This window comes from Pseudonaja textilis, chromosome 1 (genome assembly GCF_049901715.1).
Source record: "Pseudonaja textilis isolate UNSWEBS1 chromosome 1, rPseTex1.2, whole genome shotgun sequence".
Taxonomy (NCBI): Eukaryota; Metazoa; Chordata; class Lepidosauria; order Squamata; family Elapidae; genus Pseudonaja; species Pseudonaja textilis.
The window spans coordinates 281,494,348-281,518,526 of record NC_141990.1 but is presented as its reverse complement, the minus strand read 5'-3'; the positions used below and the strand labels follow the sequence as shown (position 1 = coordinate 281,518,526).

General features: G+C 35.9%; 1 protein-coding gene across 14 annotated transcripts in view; it reads right to left on the bottom strand.

The window, feature by feature from the left end:
- The window catches only part of NPAS3 (neuronal PAS domain protein 3), a 775,438-nt gene that overhangs the window by 103,275 nt on the left and 647,984 nt on the right, over window positions 1–24,179 (bottom strand). The window lies entirely within an intron of this gene.

The following is a 24,179-nucleotide window of genomic DNA, read 5'->3' as shown; positions in this document are numbered from 1 at the left end:
ATGCAGCATTCCCTCCCACCCTCAGTGATATTGCTCTATGCAGAACTGGAACTTATCTAATTGCTGCTTTAAGGATAAACATGTACTTACAAAGTTCTGATCTAATAAATTATCCTATCAATATTCTAATAAATCATAAAACAATTGCAGTATATAATGGCATTACTAAAAGGTGTCAAGCACCCTTCAGTCACATGTAAAAATGAGTAACAAGTTACATTAGAATACCTAGTAAACATAAAGTTGAAAAGTGATTAAATTTACAGAAAATAGCTACAAAAAACTATTCATTAGATAACAATATTTTAAAATATAAATATTAGAAGATTACAGCACCTTAATATTTGGAGCAAATTACCCCTATTAAAATAAGGAAGGAAGGAAGGAAGGAAGGAACGAAAGAAAGAGAAAGAAAGAAAGAAAGAAAGAAAGAAAGAAAGAAAGAAAGAAAGAAAGAAAAAGAAAGAAAAAAAGAAAAGAAATCAGAGTAAAATTTAAATGCTGTCATCTTAATTCAGAAGTCCTGCTATATATCATAAGGATAATTTCAAGGTAAACATGGATATTTAGATTGCAACCTGACTTACAAATCACAACTTTTCACTTGTGTGTTGTCTCCTTAATTATTCATTAAGACAAATTCAAAGATTTGTGATAGACAACTATTAGTCACAGTGTCTTAGGGTTCAGGAAATCTTACGGTGTGAGGCAGAAACTTCATTTCACCATTTATTCCCCTGATGACCTGATTTTTAAGAAATCTGATGCTTTATAAAGAGCTAGCTTATACTAAAATTTTACTCTAATGTGATAATTAGCAACAACAACAAAAGGCATTACAGTGTTTGGGTTGTTGGCTATGATAGAGCAAACCTTAATTTTTCTGAATCTCTCTCTGGCTGCAGACATCAAATAAAATTGGAATATTTTTTAGAGTGAGCTGGACCTTTTCCTGAGTTGTTCTGGGACAAACCTCTAAAGGAGGTATTGAGTAGTTCATAATAAATACACAAATCTTGCCTTTGTCAGTGTACTCTTTTCCAATAATAGGAAGCTGCTTTCTCTTAGATCAGTCTATTTTTCACTGAGCTCTACATTTTTTTTTCTGACTGGCAGTGGTTCTCAGACCAAAGCCTTTCTTATCCCCTGTTCCCCACCCAACACAGGTCAGAGATCAACTCTGACTTTCTGCATGCAAAGCATGTACACTCCTGTAGTCCCAGAAGGAGAGCAATGCTGCTATTAGGCATTACTCAACTTTAAATTTGTGTAGACAGTCTCCTTGCAAAGGCAAGTAGCACACTCCACCTAGTGTGTATGTATTTGCATGCATGAAGCCCAATGAAAAAGGGAAATTGAGGCTGACATATTATTTCAAGTGGCAATGAAGTGATAAACTCCCCAGAAGGTAGAAGGTAGTTTTAGTCTGCAGCAGGGGAAATCATCTTTTCCCTAAGTAAAAACATTGTTTGTCATATGAAGTATCACAATGGAGAAAAGATTGGGTCTGACTGACTCCACCATCTTGGATTGCTAGACACAGGCTTTTACAACCACTAACATTATTTCTCATTTTATTTTCAAATAAAATTAGATCAATAACAATGCAATAGCTACTAAGAGCTAAGGCTTGTTGATGTAACAACAAAGAATTATTACCTAACTTGTCTATGGCTTTCTAGGGGGTCTTGTTATATTTTTGTTCTAAAATGTCCCAATGCTGAATGAGAACAAGTGTGCCTCTAATGTCTAATCTAGCAACCAATCAGATGTCTTTTACCCATGAAATAATTCATTTAATTGGTAATGAAACCAATGAGACAGCCAAATCAAGGCAGCATAAAAAAAAACCTGTAACAAGCAATTAAAATTATTTATTTATGTATTCAATTTCTTTAGCTGCCCATCTCAATGATGCTGGGTAGCTTACAGTTCCAAAAGTATAAAATATTTAAAACAATAAAACATTTTAAAAACAATAAAAAATACTTATTTAAGGATACCAAAGCTCCATAAATATATCTAGTTAATTAAAGTACAATTAGAGAGAGTAAAGATTTTAAAGACAAATCAGCAGGCCATATCAGATAGCCACCTATTAAATGTCAATCAAAACTATTCTGGCTTTTATATTCTGCCCAAACTGAAGTTTCAGAATAAACTTCAGAAATATGTGTCTTATTGTATATTATATACAATATTTATTGTATATTATAAATAATTGATCTTCCTTCCTTCCATTTCTATAGCTGCCCATCTCAGACAGTGACTCTTACAATTGAAGAAAATACACTGCTCAAAAAAATAAAGGGAACACAAAAATAAGACATCCTAGATCTGAATGAATGAAATATTCTTATTAAATACTTTGTTCATTACATAGTTGAATGTGCTGACAACAAAATCACACAAAAATTATCAATGGAAATCAAATTTAGTAACCCATGGAGGTCTGGATTTGGAGTTACACTCAAAATTAAAGTGGAAAAAAACACTACAGGCTGATCCAACTTTGAGGTAATGTCCTTAAAACAAGTCAAATGAGGTTCAGTAGTGTGTGTGTGGCCTCCGCGTGCCTGTATGACCTCCTTACAATGCCTGGGCATGCTCCTGATGAGGTGGCGGATGGTCTCCTGAGGAATCTCCTCCCAAACCTGGACTAAAGCATCCCCCAACTCCTGGACAGTCTGGGGTGGAACGTGGCGCTGGTGGATGGAGCAAGACATGATGTTCCAGATGTGCTCAATTGGATTCAGGTCTGGGGAATGGATGGGCAGTCCATAGCATCAATGCCTTCGTCTTGCAGGAACTGCTAACACACTCCAGCCACATGAGGTCTAGCATTGTCGTGCATTAGGAGGAACCCAGGACCAACCACACCAGCATATGATCTCACAAGGGGTCTGAGGATCTCATCTCGGTACCTAATGGCAGTCAGGCTACCTCTGGTGAGCACATGGAGGGCTGTGAGACCCCCTAAAGAAATGCCACCCCACACCATTACTGACCCACTGCCAAACCAGTCATGCTGGAGGATGTTGCAGGCAGCAGAATGTTCTCCACAGTGTCTCCAGACCCTGTCACGTCTGTCACATGCTCAGTGTGAACCTGCTTTTATCTGTGAAGAGCACAGGGCACCAGTGGCAAATTTGCCAATCTTGATGTTCTCTTGATGTGCCAAACGTCCTGCAGTGTTGGGCTGTAAGCATAACCCACACCTGTGGATGTCAGGCCCTCATACCACCCTCATGGAGTCTGTTTCTGACCGTTTGAGCAGACACATGCACATTTGTGGCCCTCTGGAGGTCATTTTGCAGGGCTCTGGCAGTGCTCCTCCTGTCCCTCCTTGCATAAAGGCAGAGGTAGCGGTCCTGATGCTGGGTTCTTGCCCTCCTACGGCCTCCTCCACGTCTCCTGATGTACTGGCCTGTCTCCTGGTAGTGCCTCCATGCTCTGGACACTACGCTGACAGACACAGCAAACCTTCTTGCCACAGCTCGCATTGATGTGCCATCCTGGATGAGCTGCACTACCTGAGCCACTTGTGTGGGTTGTAGACTCCGTCTCATGCTACCACTAGAGTGAAAGCACTGCCAGCATTCAAAAGCGACCAAACCATCAGCCAGAAAGCATAGGAACTAAGAAGTGGTCTGTGGTCACCACCTGCAGAGCCACTCCTTTATTGGGGATGTCTTGCTAACTGCCTATGCTTTCTACCTGTTGTCCATTCCATTTGCACAACAGCATGTGAAATTAATTGTCAATCAGTGTTGCTACCTAAGTGGACAGTTTGATTTCACAGAAATGTGATTGACTTGGAGTTACATTGTGTTGTTTAACTGTTCCCTTTATTTTTTTGAGCAGTGTATATTACAATTAAAATACTAATAGCATTTCAAAGCAATAAAAACATCCAAATTAAATATACTGAGCACATATTACCAGAGCCCAGATAGTTTGTTGCTCCTCAACCTTGCTCTGCAACAGACAACAAGGGATACCAACAGTATTGCCAGGGGTGTGCTGGTAAATGTATAACAACCTGCTCTGCTGTCTCCATAGCCCCTGCTGTTCCTTGCTGCAAGCCACCAGGCAATCAGCATACTAAATGTCACACCTCAGCTCTGTTCAATTGGCTTGCAAACTCCACAAAATTTAATAATCACTTCTTGTAAACTGCCTCTAGCACACCACTATATGTTACTGCATCTTTGATTGGGAATATATAATTAATGACATATACTGATAGAGATTCTGCACAAATGGTTTTACTCCTTTTATATAATCAGGTGTTCAGTTTACTGATCACATGCAGGATAAACTTTTGAAGCAAATTTTTGAGCTTCTATTCATTAAAATTAGGGTGAAGGCTTACAAGTGCATCCGAGGAACAGCTGACCATAGTGACCAGACGTTATAAAATGAAGAAACAGACAAATTAGAATTGTCCTAAAGGTGCTTTTTCAGGAGGCAACTGGACTTTCTTGTTTTTTCTTTTGAAGTTGTTTTGCTTCTCATCCAAGAAGCTTTTTCAGCTCTGAATAGTAGGGAATGGAAGGAATGGATAATAGGGAATGGAATTCCCCACCATTCGCCACTGTTCTGTCAGAACTGAAGAAGCTTCTTGGATGAGAAGCAAAACATCTTCAAAAGAAAAAAAAACACAAGAAAGTCCAGTTGCCTCCTGAAAAAGCACATTTGGGACAAGCATGACCTGGATGACTGAAAATCTCTACAGACTTTTAGACAAATTAGAATGCAGTATTTTCTTAATAAGAATCTACATCCAGTGGAAAAGGCTATTATTGAGTCTATCATCTGCACCTCTGTAACTGTCTGGTTTGGTTCTGCAACCCAACAGGACAGACACAGACTTCAGAAGATAATTAGGACTGCAGAAAAAACAATTACTACCAACCTGCCTTCAATCGTGGACCTGTATACCACACAAGTCAAAAATAGGGCTTTGAAAACATTTACAGACCCCTCACATCCCGGACATAAACTGTTTCAACTCCTTCCCTCAAAACCATGCTGTAGAGCACTGCACACCGCTGTAGAACAGCTAGACACAAGAACAGTTTTTTCCCAAAAGCCATCACAAATAATTCCCTCAACACTGTTCAACTATTACAAAGTCTGCACTACTATCACTGTTAATCTTCTCATCACTCTTTATCACCCATCCCCTCCCACTTGTGACTGTATGACTGTAACTTTGTTGCTTGTATCCTTACGATTTATATTGACTGTTTCCTAGTATGATTTGATTGCTTATTGTACCCTATGACTTATCATTAAGTGTTGTACCTTATGATTCTTGATGAATGTATCTTTTCTTTTATGTATACTGAGAGTATTTGCACCAAGACAAATTCCTTGTGTGCCCAACCACACTTGGCCAATAAATAATTTTATTCTATTTTATTCTACCAGCAAAAAGAACTGGAAGCTAATGTTTAGCAAAGCTAAAGCTTTAAGCATAAAGCATATTTTCAATAATTCCTCTTGACTCCACAGAGTCCCTAAGGCATTTTCTAAAAATGAAATGCAGCTATAGTGTCTGCAGCTTAGCACTTTGCTTGTCTTCTGGTCCATGGGTCTTATAATTAGATCCAGCCAATATAGCTGTCATTTGATAGGGATGCCCATAACATGCTGCCCCAATGGCCATCTGATGCATACTTACTTGCCATAGAAAACATTATTAAGGTTCTTACATATTTTCTCTTCATTGTTTGTCAAAATTTTGCTTGATGCGATTTATACTTTGTAATATGACATTGTTTAAGAATTTTATATTATAAGCCAGCATGCAAATCTGAATAGAACCATGGATTTAAAAAAGTTCAAATATACGGGTAAATTATATGTGATTTGTGATAGACTCCAGCATAGTCTCCAGATTAAAAGTTATTTATGGAATAAGTACTTTAACGACTCAAGGGGCATGGGAATATGGTTTTGATTTGTTTCAAATCCTTATGGCATATACCTTTGTACTGCAGCCAGTATGGCAAGTAGGCTTTATAATTGACCAGTGTTATTAATCCAGACATAGCATTCACCCAGTTGACCATTGCAATATTTTAAGGAAGGAATTTTGAGTGAAAAAAAAATGGCCAGGAACTATCAAATAATTTACTGAATTGGTCCAATGCATTTCCAGGCAAAGCAAGTGTGCCTTTTTAACTATCACTAATTTCAAACAAACAATAATTATAAAGAAATATAAAAAAAGACATTTTATTAATTTCATTTGATGTCTCAATTTCTCAAATTCAGTTTAACAAATTACTGCAGTGTGAAACGCTTAGTGGCCATGCTTACTATTAACAGGATTATTGACATATAATCCCTTCTTCCCACGGGGCAAGAATGAATTTGTGACCCTGATTTATGCTTTGTTATCATATTCAATGAAGGAAATGTCGGTGAAGAATAATCCTGTAAAAAGTATATTTAGCAATAAAATAAAACAATCTTTTCACATGCTAATTTTTCTAAAAGTAATCATGTCAATTTCAAATGACGGCTTACTGAAACTGTTTATTTTATAAGATTGTCTGCAACTGAAATATGCTTAAAATGCAGTTGGGGGCTTTTCATTTAAAATGCAATTCCTAATTTACACATAGGAGAGACAATTTTTACTTAACACTGTATTTTATTTTAGGCTTGAACGAGTTAAATAACATGCTTTTTATTCATCACTCTTTCTACTGAATTGCTTTTATTTAGTAGCAGGAATGCACGTTGCTAAGGGAAAAGCAAGGTTATGAAATAAGGGTTGCACTTGAATACATGGGGGTTGGCAGAATGGTCTGGTATTAATACATTATTATTATAACATTTATATGCTGTTAAGACCCTTCCAGGCAAGATTTCGAAGTAGCTTTCCTTTTTTTTTATACCTGTTGGTTTGTTTTGTTAAGATGGAGAAACTTTTAAAAGAAATTGGAAATAACTCTTCCCACATGTGCAAAAGGGTCAGTTGTGGGGCATACAGTAAAGGAAGAGGATACAAGGGTGAAGCAAGAAACAAAGTGTGAAAGAAAGCATCTGTCTTCAGACTTGATGTTTTAGCTTATTTGCTTCTTAAAGTAGTTTATTTCTTCACCAAGCCACTTCTTTTTGCCTATGCTATTTATATACACTATATTCTTATAGGGGAAAAGTCTACTTCATCTAACTAGCAGAAGATTGAATATGAATGAAATCAAGTACAAATTAAATCTGTGATTAGAAAGTGACAGTAAATGACTCAGATGTAAATCCCTATTCAATGATGAAGCTCAGGGAGTAACTAAGTAACTTCTCTTAGCCAAGGCCAGAGAAGAACACCCTTCTTCAGGTGAAAGGGGTTACACTTTGCCTTTTAATTTGTTTAGAAGCCACAATGGGTGGGGCTTAAGACATCACAAACTAGCAGAATAGGCAGGGCCTATGTTTTTGCATTTTGGGGGGAGGGGTGTGTTTTAAGTTTAGTTCCATAATGGCAACATTACTCATTTTGAGCTGACTTTTTAAAGAGAAAAATGAGTCTTTTAAACATTTAAAATTTAAAACAGCCCCCAAGATACATGTACACACACACACACACACACACACACACACAAAACAAATGGACTGAACATTTCAGCCCTGCAAATTCAGGAGGGAAGTCTGCGTATGCTGAACTGGCAACCTTGAAATTACAAGCTCATCAAATTCTTTTCCACACTATGGGAACATGGGGGAAAATTAAAATATATCCACAGTCTTGAGCTACTGGAAGAAAGGTAGGATACAAATAAATAAATAAAGACTATTGTAACTATCTTTTTTCAGAATGGTATTATTAGCTCTCTAATTATTGATATAAAAGTGTTGGAAAATCAAGAGGCAATATTAATCAAAAAGGTAGATATCTCATCATAAATCATTGTCACTGACAGGATTTCCCCCTCTTTTATTTACAAATTATATTCTACATTAGCCATTAAATTAAGCAGTTTCTAATTAAACATTGAAAAATATTTTGCAATAATCAATCCACTGAAATACACTGCAGTTAAAGAAAAAGTATTTACATGATCTACTACTATGCAGCAAATCCCATATAGCATTTCTATTAACAGGTAAGAAATAACAGTGTAGAGAATAGGATTTGGCAGATAGAAGCCTTATATTAACATCTACTGATTAATGTGTATGCTTTCCTAGAGCCATAGATATTGGAGTATTAACTTTTCAACTCCTTAGTCACTGCATAGCCTGACTGATTATTGGTTATTTAAACAGAACTTTGACAATTTTTGCATCCCTGCCACATTTGTATCAGGTCTGAGCTGAAGCCAGTTCCAACATCACAGTAGGATCAGGATTGTGTAATAACGATTATAAGGATTCCAAATACTTGCTGTCAAATGAAAAGAAAAATACGTTGAATTATGGATCAAAACTGGATGGTACAAGGGTACAATATAGGACATTGCTTAAGCTGAGACATGATACTGATTCCTCTAATCAAGTATATGTTTAAGCAAGGGATTAGATTAGATGGTCCATTCCAGTTCTATTCTCATTCATTGATTCATATACTGGTAGTGGTTTTCCTAAATTTCAAGTAAGAGACTTTCCCATCCCCTCTGAGGATGCCAAGGACTGAATGTAGGAACTGACTGTTTGTACAAAATGTGCCCTATCTATAAGCTATAAGCTCCCTCTTCTGACTGGGGGATGGACAAAATGGCAGGATCATATTCAATAAAGCTCTGCAGGCTAATAATTTAGAAGTCCCCCCCAATTAGTTTTAAGCCTCCTCATAATACTCTACACCAATTCTGAGTCTTTATTAATAAACAAAAATATATCCAGAAGAAATTGTGAACTGACTGCTTCTGGCTTATGATACTCCATCATTTATCTGCTTAAAACTGAGACACATTTTTGGAGTTTAGGAGTCGGATATTGCAAATATACACTCAGCTCTATTGCTTTTTTTTTTTTTTTTGCATCTAACACTTGCCTGTGTTTGATTAAGAATGAATGAATATGTTGAAATTAAAACCAGAATGTCAACAGGAAGCATGGAATAATTATTGGAATTCAATGACTTCTGAAGCAATATGCTGTTCCTGAAATATCAGATGCACTGCTTGAATGTTTTGCTTGATTCTCAATGTCCTTTGTGATGGCAAGTAGTTGTTTGCTAAATTAAATTTAATACACAAGTTATCTATGTTCTTGAACCAATATTCTGTCAAATATCCCTGACACAGCCACATAATGTCCAGAGTACTGCAACTCATTCATGTTGGGTCCACATTTAAAGATCATCCAAAAGCATTACCTGAGCTAGGTTATTAAGTGATACTGTGATATGACTGGTGCAATATAGAAACACTTATGTTGTTTTGTTTCTGGCCATTCTTTATAACTTTTGTGACTACTGCAGTCAAAAGACTCTGCACAATATAACCATAAGAAACAACAATACAGTACAATGTCTATAGTAGAAACTCAAAATTATTGAATAATGAAATTCAACACAATAGCCCTCCAACTCCCAGCCAATTGACACTTCACCCTCCAACTGATTAACTATAATGCACCATCAAGTCAACATCTATTCTTAGGGACCACACAGATAGATCTTTCACAAAATAATCTGTTTCCAACCTGTCCTTTCAGATCTGGACTACCCATCACCATCATTTTACTGCTAGCCATTCATTTATTTTATCTTTCCCAGTATTATAGACTTCTCAAAATGCCTGGTCTTCACATACCAAAATATACTAATTTGAGACTGGTTCTTTGTGTCACAAGAGAACCCTGGATTGATTTGTTCTATGATTATGTGGTACCTAGAAATCCTTACATGCACATGTATTTTTAGCACTGCAAGTTTTCTTCCTTGAATAAAGGACAAGGCACTAAAATGATAAAGGATAAGGTGGAACCCTATGAGATAAGCTAAGAAAATGGCCTAAAAACAAGTAATAATCTAATTGCACCTAATAATCTTTGGAAATTTATCTGGCCATCAACCCCAAATGATTCAGAGACATGGTATTCAAAGCCGTTTGAAATCTACCAAAATCCACAGGGGTGCTTTTCATTCTCATATATTTCCCAGGGTAGGTGATCTACTACTGTAAAGCAAACAAGAAATAATCCAATATAGAATATAGATTGGAAAAAAGGAAATCCTTGAATCATATTTTATATTATATCAAATTCTCTCACACTTTTTATATAAACATGTGTGAATGTAAGCACTAAACCTCACATAATTGTATATAGTTACAATTACAGTTTAAAAAAACATTTTAAAATATTTGCAGCAGTCATTGAAGTGAGAGGGTTTGTATAGATAGCCACTTTAAAATTGCTCTTTGATAGGAGAGGAAAGTGTCATTTTGGCAATGATTAATTTTGGGAAAATGTTCTCAAGTTTATAGTCTAGAAGAATTTATTATTTTCCAAGCATCATCAAAATTCAGCATGTCCCTTAACTTGGTTTGGCTGCTTGTTCATTTATTTGTATATTTATATCTCTCCTTTATTATTTTTACAAATAACTCAAGGTGGTGAACACATCTTATCCTCTTTCGTTCTCCTATTTTTAAAAATAATTATAAAGTGTATATTTAATATTATATATTAGCTAGCTTTTTTTCTGAGCAAAATAAAAGTGATTTAAGCTCAAATGGTATCCAGGAACCAGGAAAGAATGTTTGGAGTGAGAAGCTAAAAATCCAAATACCCAGAAATTACATGAGTTTGGAAATGGAATACAGGTAATGATGAAATAATGATAAATGGTTTTGTGTGCTGTGTGGTGCTCACTGTTCACATATTATTGCTGTAATCAAAGTTTACATTCAATTAATCAGCATCAAATCTCAGCTGTGAGATTTGATCTGGAACTTTGGATCTGGGATTTGAATGTGTCAAGTTGCACAGAAATAGCTAGCTTGATTTTGTAACTCATTTATCCCCAATTAAAAATTCCAGCAATTGTCTGAAATGCATTTAATATCCTGTGACTCTTGTCTTGTTCTACATATAGAATGGAGATTTGAAAACTAAAATGTTATCTCATACTGCAACTTGTACATGTTTTTCTAAGGAAAGACAGCAAATAAAATTATAAACACATTATCACATTATCAGGTGGGATGATAATTCATATCAAAATGTTCATTATTTGTGTCATGATGCAATTCACACAATTAGACGATTCACATCATTTTGGCTCATACAAGCACATATATACATGTGCTATTCTTATTGTATAAGGTTAGGAAAAATATTTAAAATGGGTGGACAAGAAAAAGCATAGAAAGTTGCCACTTTTTAAAAAATGATGAGAATTATTGGGGACAATGTAATTGTTTAGTAGATTCCTTTGTATCTAGCTCAGAACCTTCCTTTGGATCCAGCCAACCTTCAAGTTGGCTGGAAGAAAAGCTTGCAGTCCATGTTCATGTTCCTTGTAAAGATGAGCAGATATTAGCCAGTAAATGAATTTTTTTTGGGTGCTGCAGCCATTTTTCAGAAGAATGGCAGCTACATCACACAATCACTAGTTTCACCTATTGCAGCCTGAGGGTCAGTATTTCTGGAAGACTATCTAACAGATTATGTCCTTCTTTCTTTTAGTTACCTAAATAACCCATAAAATTATATGACTATCAATAACGGAATAGCACCTTCAAAGGAGAGGGAACAAATGGTACCTATGTTACTCAACCTTACAGATAAAAGCTCAACTAATTTTAAAGCAATCCTTTGTATCCCCAATTCTCAAATTACCATGGTCAGTAGTATCAAAAGCCAACAACAAATTCAATAAGCGACAGCATCAGGGCTATATCCCATCAACTCTTTCACAATAAAAGTAGCCCATCATAGAAATGGTTTAAATCAATCTCAAAACTAGATCTAGATGGAAACATTCACAACTTCCTCCAAGATAGTGTGTTGAGCAGAGGGCAATTCTTTTTCTTCTACCAATGAACAGCTGATTTCTCCATCGAAACTGGTTATTTGGCAACTTTGCTCCCTGTTTTTTGAAGGGAGTCTAGGGAGGACTCAAGACGACCTCTGGATGAATGTGCACTTGCAGAGAAGAGGGGATCTTGAAAAACCACAATTGTCAGTAAGGGACAATTGGAAGGTTGGGTCATTTTTCCTAAATGTGCCTGGGTTTTACCTGTCGCTTTTAAAGCTTTGCTATCTTTTCATTTATGACTAGTTGACTGCTGACCTGTTTTATAATCCCTCGCTTTTACAACTTTCTTTTTTTGTTCTTTTACAGATTATTGAACTCCAAACCACTTTCATTTTCACCGTAAGGAAGTTTGTGGCGAAAAAATATTTTTCAGGTAGTGAAAGTCATCCAATTGGACTTAAACTTATACAGTCATCCAACTGGACTTAAACTTATTTTATTATAAAATTTGTTCTTTCTAGCTCTTTTTTAAAGGAACTCTTATCTTTTAAAAACAATTTAATGGGAAAATTCCCCATTTTAAAATCATTTTTCATTTTGGAGAGAAACTATCTTGACCTTTCTCTGTGTACACTGGATTATGATTTATGTGTTTCTCTTGTCCTTAGAAAGAACAGTGTGTTTTTAAAAGGAGATAAAATTTCTGGGAGCTGTGGTGGTGCAGTAGAATGCAGTACTGCAGGCTGACTCTGCTCACTGCCAGGAGTTCAATCCTGACTGGCTCAAGGTTGACTCAGCTTTCCATCCTCCCAAGGTTGGTAAAATAAGGATCATGATTGTTGGGGTCAATAAGCCGACACGGTAAACCTCTTAAAGAGTGCTATAAAGCACTATGAAGTGGTACATAAGTCTAAGTACTATTGTTATCTCTACTTGAAAAAAAAATGCTCTCCAACTTACAGATTTTATTTGAAAATATTTGATGGGTCAAAAATGGCTTTGAACCAAACCTAGGACAATATCCCAAAGAAAGAAATAACAGTTGGACTTGATTTGCAGTTTAAGGAATTGGAATCTGATCTGTTGCTGCCAAATGCGAAGGAAGTACTTGGTTTGAAAATTATAGATCTGCGAGAAAAGATGGAAAAGAACATGAATACAAGAAATTCTGGGATAATGGAATTGATGAAGGATGGCCTGGACTTTCTTGGCAAGATGAAGGCTCTATTTTTAAGGAGAATTTTTCAACAATGTATGCTGCAGAAATATTTACAACAGAAGCTTATAAAGTTTGGAAATGAGATGCAATTGTTGGGAAAGTCCCTAATTAAATTTCTAAGAAATGTTTTATTTAGAGTCAAATGAGGGTATTTGATCCTGGATGGATCAAAGATAAAGATTGGGGTGATTTGTGTAGATAAGAAACTATGGTAAATTACAATATATATTGTATTGTAAAGTAAATTACAATAACATATTATTAACAGAGGGCTTTGAACTTTAATTTTGCTGTTGTTTAAGCTATTTTTCTTCATATATACAATGTATCCAGGTCAAACTGGGTTGCAAATAGGTGTAGACGTTTACAAATTGTGATCCTGTTTTGCAAGGAGGGAAGCTATTATTGTTGAAATATACCTGTTAGTGTTCAACTATGGGGGATAAATAAATAAATGTTTTTGTTTTTTGTCCTTTTAGTTCACATTTTTAAATGTTCTTGTCTAGCTTTGTTTTGTCTTTATTTTTTTCATTTGTATTTTATATTTTAATCCCTTGAATATTTTTTTTAAAAAGGAAATATGTATTTATTCAGAGAGGGACAGGGACAAGGGGAGAGAGAGGGAGGGTGGAAGGAAGGGAGAGAGAGAGGAGGGGGAGGAAGGGAGGGAGGGAGAAGAGCTGGGAGTGTATCCTCATACTCTTATCTTTTTCAAAGGAATCTAATTCTGGTAACTAGCCAAAGCTAACCAATATTTATCAGTCTGGGGAATGTTTCTTCAGGAGGAACTTCCCTATTTTTATTTTAATCAACAATGCATTTATCACAGTCCTTTTGATGATCCACTCCATCAATTAGTTTGTTTTAATTAGCTCTAATAGGACTAATTAGGGGTCATCCTTATAGCTACTTCATATTAATTTTACAGGTGTCCTAAATTGCAACAGCTGAAACTGATTTTATAAAAAAAAAATGAATCCTCCATTTCAGTTTTTCTCAAATCTGACATCAAATCCGTGTGGAGGCAAGCTATTTTACTTTCAAAATATTCAACAAACTTGTGACGATGGCTTCAGCAGTCCAGTCATTAGACAGGCATTCATGAACTCTGAATAGCTCAGCAAATGTAATGGAAGTACAAATAAGAACTTTTTATTTTTATGTTTTAGTATAAAAAGTTTCAGCACCAATGTGGCATGTTCTGTTACACTCTAACCATTAGCTGCCAGAAATTTCATTCTACACTACACTAGGGTATAATGCAGGATATATAAAGTCAAAGAGATTATTAAGGAACAATTATTTTAATAAATTGCCTCATCTCACCATTCCAGCACACTGGCTTCTTCAACAACTCAAATCATAGAGCATCCAGAAATCTATTGATTCCCGAGGCAGAAGAACTTCAGTGATCCTTCTTGTGGGAAATAACTAGTATTGTGAAATTATCTCAACAGATAATCTACCCATTATCTAAAAGGTCATTTGAAACTCTATGTTCTGACCACTCCTTTCACAAAAAGAAATATTTTGAGAATCTGCCCATTGTTAAGTGCATATTTAATAACAAATTATATTATCTTAGTGATATTCAGGGACATCCACATTGATGGGACAACAACCTGGGCAGAGGAATCTGCAACCACAATCACTAAGCTCATTGACATGATGATAGAAGCCCTACTCCTTTTTTTACATGCCTGCAGCTGCACACAGTGCACATTTAAAAGGCACTGTGGTTTGGGCATCTGAGTTATACATATTATTTTGGAACCAGTGACTATTCTTGTGGGTGTCCCTAACTCCTGGCACACATACTTCATTTTCTTTATATGTGCACAGTATTTGGACACTGGCATGTTAATGTTAACAGACATTAAAGAGAAACTACATGGTTTTCCCAATTCCACTTCTTAGCGTATGCAGATAATGAAACAAAATATTAGAAGAATAAAAGAATAACCTGAACTTCATAGTTATACCTTTCTTTGTAGTTTGCAAAGTATTGTACAAAGTCTAGCTACACATCTATGGAGATTCTCTGTCATCCAGGTCATGGTTGTCCCAGAGTTGCTTTTTCAAAAGGCAACTGGACTTTTTGGTTTTTCTTTGAAGACCTTTTGCTTGTCATCCAAGAAGTTTCTTCAGCTCTGACTGGATGGTGGGGAATGGAAGGATTTCAATAGTTTCAAGAAGGCTCCACTCCCATTTGTGACCCTGATGACACAGATAAACCTCCAGATGGCCTCAATGACTCACTAAAAGAATGCAAATGACCAGATGTGTGCAAGGAATGTGTGCAAATCTTTCCATTCCCCATCATCCAATCAAAACTGAAGATGCTTCTTGGATATGAAGCAAAATGTCTTCAAGGAAAAAACAAGAAAGTCAAGTTGTCTCTTGAAAAATACCTTTGGGACAAACGTTTAACTACCTATACAGATCTCACAAACTGAGTTGCAAAATAATAAGAAAGTGAGTAGAGGTAACAGCAAAGAGTAAAAAAAGATGGAATTTTATTCACATGATTACCACAGCCATATTGGCTTTTTTAACACATTCCCTATGGACAGCCATTGCACAGACTGATGTTTCAATCATCCAAGTAAGTTGAAAAGAGAATGGTGAATATTTGGGTAAATATTATAGCTTCAGAGTGCAGGAGCTAGTGAGTTTACTATTTCAGAATCACATGGGAGATTCTGACACTGTATATTTTTTTAAAAAAGAATTCTGCATGGCAGTGCAGGCATTTGGTCTTGCAATGGGTATTTATATATGATTATTAAATTACCTTTTGTGTGTTAACTATTCCAATGTCTACATTTCAGCACCATAAAAATAGTGTTCCAAGTACACTGTGGTGTTATTTCTTCTCATGATCTAGAAGTCTACTTCTGTCTAGAGTTGTATTAGACTTTTAGTTACTGAATCACGTAAATGTTTAATCCAAGCATTTTGAACCCATTTGTCTTCTAATTTTTAGTTGATTTTTGATACTTAAATACAAAGTAATATGTTCCATAAGTAGCAGCACATTCTGAGCCTGTTCAAATGCAGGTCACCTTGGCTTGGTAGGTTTCTCTCAGCATATTAATCCTGCCAGGTCAGTTTGCTGACAGTGCAATTATATACTCCTTTAACTTCTCTGTCTTCTGCTGTTTTTGACTAAGAGGTCTATAAGATTCCTGTAATGATGCCGTATAAAAGAAGCCACCAGGCAGGGTCAGAATCTGCTTCTTCTTCTGTGGGCAAGAGCTGGCTCCACAATCTGTCTCTTTGTTGAGACCTGGAGGAACTGTACATTACAGTTCAAATTCTACTCTTTTTATATCCCAAAGGTGCTTTTTTCAGGAGGCAACTAGACTTTCTTGTTTTTTCTTTGAAGACATTTCACTTCTCATCCAAGAAGCTTTTTCAGCTCTGAGACCTAAAATGTCTTCAAAGAAAAAAAAAAACACCAAGAAAATCCAGTTGCCTCCCGACAAAAGCACCTTTGGGACAATCATGACCTGGAATCAGTGGTGGGATTCTACCTGGTTGGACCGGTTCTGTAGAACCGGTTGTTATGATTCTGCACAGTTCAGAGAACTGGCAAATCGTGCCACTGGCTGGCCCTGCCCACTCACTCCTTACCTGGCAAACTTGCCTGCTAAGTTGCTATTTTTCCTTCCACCCCCCCGACCATCAGCTGTTCTGCTGTGCCAGGAGATTTAGATTAGCTAGAAAGCAGGAAATTATTGAATTTCTTGCTTTCTAGCTAATCTAAAAGCAGAGCTGAACTTAAGACTGAAGCTTCTATTTTTCAGTGCAGACTCAGGTAGCCAACTGCAGAAAAATAGATATCTTAGTGAATCTGTGATTCTGTGAGCAACTCAATCTGCCTGCCTGCTTTTGGGTAAAAGTTGCTCTTTTTTTAAATGAAAAAAATCAATATTTACAAAAATATTTATATATTTACATACAAGCCACGGCCACCCAGTCACATGACTAAGCCATAACCACAAATTAGACCACACCCATAGAATTGGTTATTAAGAAATTTGAATCCCACCCCTAACCTAGATGACTGACTGAGAAACTCCATAGAATTTTAGTCCTTTTGTACTAGTACTGTGTCCTGATGCATGTATATAAAGGTGGAGCTTGTGTGAACACACATTTCATCATTTTGACACTGTTGTGGCTGGGGTTTTGGATCACAGGGTGTTCTTCTGGCAATGTTTTGTTTTTATCTTCTTCCTCATCTAATGAGGGCTTCTGAGACTAGGTTATATTTATTTACCAAAGGTTTTACTACAGTTGATATATAAAGTATATTGCTTTCATTTACCAAGCTAGAGGCTATGAAAAAAATCATAATGGTAATTTTGCTTTGATTTCTTTTTCAAAAAGTTTATTTATTATAATCCAAGTACATATAGGACTATTTCACAGTGAAATGACGAACTGACTAGTACATAGTTGCTTGGATCCATACTTTCTGCTTTCTGAAGAGCTGCCTTCATTCATTCTCATGGTGCTTCATTGGTTCTCTCAGAATTACAAAGGATTATATCTTTTAGCATGTTATGATAAAATTCTTAATTTTGAATTTCCTAAAGGAAATATGGTGAACGTGTTTTCATGATCTTGGATTTCAATTAAATTCAGCAGAAAAACAACATTTACATTGAACACATACAAATACTCCCTATATCCTCTTTTTTTCCTCGGCGTGAGTGCATAATTTTTTGGAAGGGGAAGAAACACTGAGCCAAAATGGATTTCAGAAGGCCCACCTTCCTTCTGGCACATTTTTGCTGGCCTTAATAAAGTTATTTTCATGATTATATGAATAAAATATCTATAACTGTTATGGGACATTCTATTAAGACTGCAAATATACAGCCACATATATAGTATATACATACTTTAATTGACTATTTTCAATTAAATCCAATAAAATCTATTGGCATACAATGTACCCTGTTTCTCCAACAATACGGCCTCCCCCAATAGGAAGTCCTAGCATGTTTTATAGACATGAAATGAAATTAAGTCCCTCCCCCAAATTAAGGCCTATATTAAAACATGCAAAATGGGGGGGAATGGTGGGGGGGCTTGCTATTAGGAAGTACTTTTGTTGCACACCCGGATATGGTGCTGCCTGCGTTGACCCTGATATGAAGTGCCCCACCAATGCCGAGGTCAACATCTAAGCCATCGCTGCCCGCCTGCCCGAAGATGCAAGGGGGGGGAATTAAGTCACCCCCGAAAAGACGGCCTAGCCATTTTTTCGGGGCTCAAAAAAAAAATAAGACCTGGCCTTATATGAGAAACACGGCATTACTTGTATGAAGAATTTTATTACATTGACATAGTAGGGTGAGCTCTCAAGTAAGCAGGGATTGAAGTGTACTTTACATATATACCTACAGAATTATTTTAGGTTTGACAAGGAAAATTCAATCAAATTAAGCTATTAATAATTTAAAATATTTAGATTGTGGATTTTTCATATCTTCAATCAAGGAATAGTTTCTGAGAAATCGTTAGTCTACAACTAAAAAGAATGAGCATATCATGAATGTTCAAAATCAGAATACTTGAAGAATGTAGTCTTTATAAATTCCAATACAAACTGACTTAATAATACCTCATAAAATAATAAGCCAAAAAGATTATATTTCTCCTTTGGATTTTAAACTTCTCCATACTTTGCAATGCCATTACTGGCAGAACAATACTTTATTGTTTTCATTTAGTATAGATTTAGTCATACATATTTAAATTTTGTTTTTAATGAATTAATTTTCAGGTACCCTGTTTTCTAATTGCATATTCAGCCAGAAATATAGTGGAACATCTTGAGAATAAGTAGAAGCAAAATGGAATGGAACAGAAACAGATCAGTCTTGAACTGGACGCTGGTCCTTTGTTAAGCACTTGAATGCTGACATTCACATGTGCACTCACCATCCAAAAATATTTGGCTGGCAACAAATACTTAGTTGACACTTCCTAAGTAAAATTTCATTTCCAAATAAAAGGCAAATACATTGACTATATTAGGTATGACAACATAAATACATGAAATGCAATTACTCTTTAATCATTTAAGCTGAGATTCTGAAACATGGTTAACTATATGCTATTTACAGTTGTGAAATGGAATCTAATATAGTTCAATTCCAACATTTCTACAAAGTAACGAGTTTCATTGTGACCAAATTATTAAGCTTGAAATATTGTTTTGACTCTTCACTTATTTAATTTACACTCTGTATGATTGGCATGCTCTTGAAGTAGTTACAGAACTAAAAACAAAACAAAAGCATTAAAAAGCCAATAATAAAAATAATATACACATAGAAATTAATTTCTTGCAATCAAACTAACAAAAATATTAAAGATTAAAAATCTGCCCAATGAGGAAAATCTAAATGTAGAGTTAGAATGCCAAGCGTATTTTCCTAGGAGGAAGATCCCATCAAAAGATCTGTCCTGATATCCACCAATCCCACCAAATGTAGGCAGTAGCGTGTCTGTAGAAGCCTCCAAAATATTATAAAGAGCACATAGAAAAATGTGTCCCCTGATCACTTGTATATGAAACAAAAACACTGAAAACCTATCCTTTAACAATGGAAAATAGTTTGATTGAGTAAAAAGCAAGTATTCAAATTATGAGAGGAGAATATTCCTTTGTATGGATAGTTTATTTATCACATGGCAATAGATTACTATCAGCTAGAAGCATAAACTTGGATTTTTCCTGATTAGTCTATCTTAAGCCCTCCATCACACCAGAGGTGGTATTCAGCAGGTTCTGGCCAGTTCTGGAGAACCGGTAGCGGAAATTCTGAGTAGTTTGGAGAACCAGGAAATACCTCTGACTAGAGATTTTACAGTATCCTTCCCCTGCCACGTCCACCAAGCCATGCCCACAGAACCAGTAGTAAAAAAATTTGAATCACACCACTGCATCACACCCACTTTATAGCAAGAAGCTGCCATAACATCCATATACACTGGAAATAATCTGGCACTCACAACAAAATAAAATAATAATGAAGTGACAATGTTGATATTTGATTGATTTCATCTGACTAACTAGTTGATTTCTACTTTCATTCATCTACAGATACTCTGACACAAAATAAAAAGCCTATCTCAAATTTTGATGGCTTCATGAGGCAACAGATAAGCAAAACAACTATGAAAAGGTGAAATGTATTATACCTAAAATTGGATTAAAAGCAAATCAAAATCTAACCATGAATTTATCATTTCAATGATTTTCAATGCATGCTTCAAAATCTGCTCAAGATCTATTTGAAAACAAATATGTAATCAAATAGACACATCTTTTTTTTATAAAGCGAGTATTGTTGTATGTGTTCTGTGCATTATAATTCATGAGCAGAATCTATGACTATTTGTGAAGTATTAAAATGAGCTGACTTTTCAATGTAACTATCTTGACAATAAGTTTTTCTATTATTGCCAACTGAAAAATGTAGACAATTGTGCAGAAAAAATAATATGTATTGTAATATTCATTGTATAGTAGAAGTATAGTAAGTGGCAATTCTGGACATTACAAGAGACATAAGGATTATTTTCTGTGATTGCACAGAGAATACTTGGATTTCTTACGAAGCCTTTGCATTAGAAATGAGATTCATCAGTCTGAACAGGGCAGGGTTAGAGCCCTTAGCAACATGCTTATTTTGTAGAAGGTCACTCAATAATAACTTCCTCTGCCCTCCAAGCTTATTAAGACTGACTGGCATATATTAATGTAAACACCTGATTCTCCAACCATAAAACCCAGACAAAGACTTTATTTTAATATTAAGGAAGGAACCCTTAATTAGCAGGGTTTCAAAAATGTCAGCTTCTTCTATTAGCTGTTCTGGTCCATCAAAGCTATAATCCCTACTGTCAAATTTCATCATATGATGGACAGTTTGCTAGCTGTCTTTTTTTCAAACACTGATCATACTGAGGGAAGCTGTTCTTATTTTGCAATTGCATTTAACAACTTTGCATGCATTTCTGTGTTGAACTACTGATTTTCCTTCTTTCAAAAGTTCACTTTTGTCAGCTAAGAAGCAGAAGAATCTAGGGAAACAAAATAGTACAAGCTAATACACAGACACATACTTAGGGTTTTCTAGGAGATTATTCATAATATTTCATGTTCTCAGAATATATAAAGAAAAACAAAGACTCGGAATAGGTTTCCATCACAGTTTCCTTACAGAAAAAACCCCACAACTGCTTGAAACACAGATATTTAAAAAATGCAGAATTTTTATGGTAAGCTCTTTCTGTGCTGGAAGAAACATTTTTTTCAGTTGGGCAGTCAGAGTATTGCTCCCCAAATTCAACACAGAAATTTTACTTCAAGTGATCGTTTGAAATGTGTTTATACATGAGGTTGTGCCCCAGCATTTTTTCTCAGAATAATACAGAGATAAAGAGGGTTCTGGAAAACTCACAAGAGGGATAAAAGGGCAAACAAGCTTTCCTGGCTCTGCTCAAGCTTTCCAATGTCCTGTCCTTGAACTTGATTGAGTATATGTCCATCATAGTAAGTATCAATTTGGTACTCTATGAATAGCCTAATTTTTTAAACTAACTTGTTTATCTTCAGCACATCTTTTGTTGTTTATTTATTTCTCTTTTTATACCTTTTCATGAAGCATATACAGCAACCTCTGTCTACAGGCTTTATACAAACATATGAAATTGTCTTATACTCATTTGAATTACTGTCCATCTAGTTCAGGATTGCTTCCACTAATGGCCAGACTTCCAACTGCCAGAATGAAGATGCCAGAATGAAGACTTCCAACTGCCAGATGCTGCTTTTAGAATACCATGATAGGGAATAGAAGTGCCTGCAGAATTGTAGAAGTTTAAATCCAGCATATTTGGAGAGTATGGTAAACAGGGATAACTGGGAATAGGAGTGGGGATCAAAACAGTCAAGATGGCCCTATTCCTTTTTTATGGGTATCATAATGGAGACAGTACTTTAATCAATTTTTTGGTCTCCTGTGGATTGGAAGAAAGCTTATTTGATAGGTATAAAGGAAAGTTCCTGGACTGGGGGGTGGGCTTTGTTCATAGTCATTCTTGCCTTCGTTACCCCTTGATTGGACAACTGTAATGCACTCTAAGAAAGTTGTACCATAAGAAAGGCTGAGCGCCAAAGAATTGAGGCCTTTGAGCTATGGTACTGGAGAAGATTCCTGAGAATCCCTTGGATTGCAAGGTAATCAAACTGGTCAGTCCTAGAGGAGATCAACCCTGACTGCTCTTTAGTAGGCCAGATCCTGAAGATGAAACTCCAAAACTTTGGCCACCTAAAGAGAAGGAAGGACTCACTGGAGAAGAGCCTAATGCTGGGAATGATTGAGGACAAAAGAAGGGGACGGCAGAGAATGAAGTGGCTGGATGGAGTCACTGAAGCAGTCGGTGTCAGCTTAAATGGACTCTGAGGGATGGTAGAGGACAGGAAGGCCTGGAGGAACATTGTCCACAGCTAGTTAATGGTGCCAATTAAACAGCACATATTACACCATTATTGCAGGAGTTGCATTGGTTCCTGGTTGTTTTCAGGTGCAATTCAAGTTGCTGGCTGTTACCTTTAAAGTCCTACCTGGCTTGAAACCAGTTTAAATAAGGGAGCATCTTCTCCCAATAATTTCTACCTGCCCAATTCAGTCTAATAGATTAGAAATGCTGCAGGCCCTTTCAGCCAAGAAATGCTGCCTGGCGGGGGACCAGGAGGTGTGCCTTCTTAGCAGTAGCCCTCTACAACAGTCTTCCTTCAGATCTCAGGATGACCCCGACCCTGTTAGCTTTTGAAAAGTTCTAAAGACCTGGTTAAGGGCCCCATTACTTGGTTGCACTGTTAATTTTTATGTAATTATTATGATTCTCAGTTGTTTATATGTGTAATTTTTAACTATCTTTGTGTTTTTATGGTTTTAGTTACTGGGATATTGTTCACCACCCAGAATCAATTGGATTGAGATAAATTACTATAAAAATTGAAAAAAATAAAATAACATAAAATAAAGTCCAGGTTTCCAAATCCAGTTTTAATGAACAACAAAACATTAAGCAAATTCAAAAGTTCACCATTAAGATAGATGTTTTAGAGATGGGACTTCTATTTCAGTTCAAAATTGGTTCTCCACAAAATCTACATTTGCTCTTGTAACATCATAATTGGGCTGATCCTTTTACCAAAGCTCTAAAAATCTCCTTCCTCTACCATCATCCTATGAATTTTTTACATTTTTCCTTCCATCAGCAATTTCCCCTTTTTTCAACTATTTAACTCAGGAGTGTCAAACCTCAGCAACTTTTAAGACTTGTGGTCCCAAAATTCCCCACCCACCCAGCAGTTCTGGAAATTGAAGTCCACAAGTCTTAAAGTTGACAAGATTGGACCAACCCCTGTAGCTGGTTGCTACAATAATCTTGATCAGTGGGGGAAAATATTATCCCTCATCCTCTCCCTCATGTCAGCCATTATGCCTATGATAATTTCAGGCTTTGTAAGATCCCTTTAAATATTGTAATTTTGATTCCTGAGTTTAGTTTGCACACTATCCCAGAAATCCCTTTGTAAATGTTTTAATAGCTAAATAATCACTTGCTAACAATTATACTCTGAGCTGAGTGCAAATTTCAGTTGAAGCTACACTGTTTTGTACAAAAAAGATCAAGAAACTTTAAAGGCAGACAGCATGATTTAGTAAAACAAAACAAAAACATTAAAAAGGCAATAATAAAATAATAAAAACATTGAAAAGCTATGAAGTTTCTTACATCAGATCTGATTACTTATGCATTGTCTACATTCTTGCTAAATATTATCTGTGCTAGCTGGTAATCTTGTTAAGGACTCTATCTATATATAGTAGATTTATAATATTTTGTAAAAAATAAATTTCAATCTAAATGATGCTATAAATTTGACTTCATACCATGAAGTGAGATTTATGATTA